Source organism: Colobus angolensis, unplaced genomic scaffold (genome assembly GCF_000951035.1).
Source record: "Colobus angolensis palliatus isolate OR3802 unplaced genomic scaffold, Cang.pa_1.0 Scaffold160, whole genome shotgun sequence".
Classification (NCBI taxonomy): domain Eukaryota; kingdom Metazoa; phylum Chordata; class Mammalia; order Primates; family Cercopithecidae; genus Colobus; species Colobus angolensis.
Genome location: NW_012114711.1, coordinates 6047975 through 6052715, shown reverse-complemented (window position 1 = coordinate 6052715; position 4741 = coordinate 6047975).

Below are 4741 nucleotides of genomic sequence, written 5' to 3'. Positions count from 1 at the left end.
TAAAAGCTACCAACTTCAGTTGGTATAAGTTATAGTGTAGCTTGTTTAAGTCCCTATTTTTGGTCCAAAACCAAGTATTTAACCTAATTAAGATGCACTTGGATTTAATTTAAAAGAAAACAACAAAGACAATCTTAACCTTTACATCTTATGGGTCAAGAAAGTCCCAATCAACAATTCTCTAGTGAGAATAAAAAATCCTGTTCTTTTCTTCAGATATTTCTGAGATTAATAAACTAAAAGTCTAAGAAAGAGTTATTTATACTTTCTGCAATCATGAACACATCAACATTAGGTGTAAAAGATTACTCATAATCATATGTTATATATTTTTCTTTTTACATTGATCACATGTACCTATTTTGGATACAAGACAAATTTGAATCAAAAGATACCCACTTGTGGCTTGGTGTGGTGGCTCATGCCTGTAATACCACTTGTGGCCTGGTGCGGTGGCTCATGCCTGTAATACTTTGGGAGGCCGAAGTGGGTGGATCACAAGGTCAGGAGATCGAGGCGGATCACGAGGTCAGGAGATCAAGACCATCCTGGCTAACACGGTGAAACCCTGTCTATACTAAAAATACAAAAAATTAGCTGGGCGTGGTGGCAGGTGCCTGTTGTCTCAGCTACTTGGGAGGCTGAGGCAGGAGAATGGTGTGAACTCGGTAGGCGGAGTTTGCAGTGAGCCAAGATTGCGCCACTGCACTCCAGGCTGGGCAACAGAGAGAGACTCCATCTCAGAAAAAAAAAAAAAAGATACCCATTTGTTACTCTAATATAAGACTGCTAGGACTAAAAAATGATGCTTCTCACCATTTAACAGAATAGGTTATGGAGAGTCCCTTCCTCTGTGGGAATGTCACTGGAGTTGTGAGAAAAAGGTATTGGGAGCACACCAAATCCCAGTTACACAAGTTCCTTTCCACGTTTTTTGGAGAGAAGAAAGAAGAATGTCAGATGAGAATGGAAAAACAATGGACATAGATGATGTCACTTTGCACCAGACCCTAGAGAGAAGGGGATGGATGTTTGAACTAATGCCACCAGGAAAAGGTCAGAGCCTTTCAAGATCAGTGTCAGCCTGTCGGGTCCAATTTTAGTATTTAATCTGCCTAATTTAGATTATTTGCTCATGACTATGATACTTTAAAAATAGTAATTTTTTTCAGGTTATTTAATCATTTAAATACTCCAGTGGGCTTGATAACTCTTACTAAAACTAGCAGACCATAATAAAACTTACAGAATGGAAATACATATATTACACAGGAATCTTAACCATGGACAGAGAATTATGGTATTTTAAAGTGTTATGCAATTAATGTTTGTCCCCTCCCCACCCCTCAAGTTCTCTGTTAAAATCCTAACCCCAAAGTGTATTTGGAAGTAGGGCCATTGGTAAGTGATTAGATCATGAGCATGTGGCTCCCATGAATGGGATTAGTCCCCTTAATAGACCCCACAGAGCCCCCTTACCCCTTCCGCCATGTGAGGGCACAGTGACAAGAAAGCAGTCTGTGAACCTGGAAGTAGGCCCTAACCAGGCATTGAATCTGCTTGTGTCTTGATTTAGTACTTCCCAGGCTCCATAACTGTAAGAAATATGTTTCCTTTGTTTGTAAGCCCACAGTCAATGGCAGCTTACAGCAGCCTAAATAGAATTGAAGATGTAAGTTTTCAAAGGACTCAAGAGATGAGTTATTTCTATCTCTAAAGGAAGTTGAAGCCTTGAGCTGTCAAGTGATATGCTGAATACGCCCTATTTGAGGTAGAGCCAGGGTTAGAACCCAATGGAAGAAGATATTTTCAATCTTCTTCCATTCCACCGTTTTACACTATGTTAACAGTTATTGCTAAGTTTGTTCTAAAACAGTGATTTTCCATGAACAAAAAAGGGATTTATTATCAAGAGACTGGGAGTTACTATGTATTGTATCTCCTTTTTGGGACTACACAACATACATTACAGCATCAAAGACTCCCAGAAGTCTTTTAGAAACAAAGATGTGAACTGTTAATTGTTGCTCTCTCTGAGAATCAGTGTCCTTCCTAAGCATACCCTTAGAACTGCTGCAGCACAGCTTCTTGCCTGTAAGTCTTTTTCTACTGATGGATCGGGCACCAGACATTTTTTGCAGATGTAGAAACATTTCTTTGATGATTTAATTATCTTTGTGGCTCAGGATCTGTAAAACATGGCACATGGTTTTCATTATTTGTTCCAAACTATTAAAAGAGATAAATGAACAGGAAAACATGCCTAACAGATATGGTGAATTTGAAACATGTTAAATTTCTGTATGCTGTAAACTTTATGCTACAAACGTCACCACCAACAAAAATATGCATGGCAGTACATGTTTTTATTTGGTATTTCCAACTAATCATAGCCTACTAGCAAAGTGGCAGGCAGTAGTTGGTCATTTTTCTCAGACAGGAATTTGAGTGATTCATTCTTGAAGATTCATTCATAGGAATGGGTTACTACCTGAATGCTATGTGGGCCCTTTTTTTTTAATGTCTCAGAATCTGAAGTTCCATATGATTTTGTTTTCTGCTCCTTATTGTGTAGTCGGTAACTGTAATTAAGGCAAGAAATGGTTACCTTTTCTGTTATTTTTCCTAGATAGCATGGACTAAGGTAATACGGTACTGGTAGCAGCAGTGAGGTGACTGCAAAGTTCTGGAAATGTGGCTGTTGAAACAAATGATTTTTGGAAAATGCAATTAAGAAATGATACTACCAAAACATCCCTCAAATAGTAGTGATTAAGAACTGAAAAGAAAAATCACTGAGGTTCTTGACAGCTTCGATGCTTTCATTAAACCAATACCATGTCATATTTCATGAAGACAATCATCGATAATTAAGGGACAAAAATCCAGTAAAACTCAAAGTTACTGGATTTGTTCCGTTATAGATGGAAATAAACCAAATGGTTGTGAGTAAAATCTAGAAATGGAGAAACATTACTACATTACTAGTAGTAATAGCAAGGTCTTAAAACTTGTTTTTGGAACTCATCTGACAAGGTCTTACAGGTTAATAAAAAGGATTAATAGACTAGATGAATAGATAAGATGATCAACCAAGTCTTCATATAGCTTTGGAGAAACAAGCAGAAGCGTGATAGGAATTGAGAGTGAAAAGTGTGACCTTTGTTTCCAGCAAGAAAACTTGTTTCTATTTAGGATGAAGCTAATTGTTAATTTTTGTTTCCTTTGAACTCTGTCTTCCTGTTTTGAGCATTTTACACAAGGTTAGCTTTCTTCATTTCATTGCCTATAATGTGGAAATAATTCAGCAACTGAACTTGCAGCTCCTCAGCAACCATAATGAAAACAATAATACTTCCCCAAGAAGGTTACGTGTCTCAGGTCAATGGTGGTGTGACAGAGATGTCCCTATCTTTTATGGAAGCTAAGCTCTGCTTTGCAAATCTTCACTCATCAGAGGAATGTTCCCATAAACACTGGTATTTGAGAATGTGTATTTTGAAAATGTGAAGTATAAATATATCTTATATAAAATATGAGGGATTTATTACTATACCCATTTTAAAACAGCCTAAACTAAGGATTTCTCTCACCCTATCCTCTCTCACAAGGGTGGGAAGATACTGAAGTTATAACAAAACACTCTTCAATATTAGAAGTGAGTGCTAAGTGAATGGAATTGGTTTTGACAGGTGTCTCTTAGCAAGACGGTTTCTGTAGCTGATTCTTCCTGAAGGACTTCCACATTCAGTGGAATAATGCTATCAAAAATTCGAGTGCATGTGTTAATTCAATTGGCTTTTACCATTTTTGCTTAGGAAGCTCACAGCCAGAATTAGCACATATTCAGCATCAAACGAAAAGATGTGTGTACCAATCAGTTTTAGATATTTTAAAAAACATCTCACTCAAAACTAAGAGTAACATTAATATTCAAGCAAATTAATGTTACTTCTGTCAAACTAGGAGGATCATGGATCTTGAAGGGATTCATCTGTGAAATAAAGATTACATATTAAGCCATTATCACCAAGATTGTTGTGTAGTGGGAATTCCTGTTATTTGATTCAGACAGTATAACACTTATCATTGTAAAAACATCCAAATTAGAATCCTTGTCAGGAAAATATAGTGTAAAAATATGGGCTAAATAAGGGCCCCCCAAAAGATATGTCCATGTCTTAAATGCTGGGATGCATGAGTGTGACTTTAATTAGGAAAACGGACCCAGGCAGATATAAATAAGGTAAGGATTTTAAAATTTCACTTATTTATTTTAAGTTCAGGGGTACATGTGCAGGATGTGCAGGTTTGTTACATAGGTAAACGTATGCCATGGTGACTTGCTGCACCTATCAACCCATCTCATAGGAAGGTAAGGATCTTGAGATAGGAGATCATCCTGGATTATCTAGGTGGGCCCTAAATCCGATGACAAGGGTTTCTAAGAGTAAGGAAGAGGGAGATTAGACAGACAGACAGAGGAGAAGGCAATATGAGGACAGAGGCAGAAATTGGGAAGATGTAGCCATAAGCTCAGGAATGCAAGGGCAGCCATCGGGGTGGAAGATGCAAAGATTCTTCCCTAAAGCCCCTAGAGGCAGTGTATTCCTATTAAGTTTTGGGCATCTAGCCTCCAGAGCTGTAAAAGAACACATTTCTTTTGTTTCAAGCCACCAAATGTAGGGCAATTTATTATAGTAGCTGAGGAAACTAATACATCAGGTTTGTATTCTTCTTG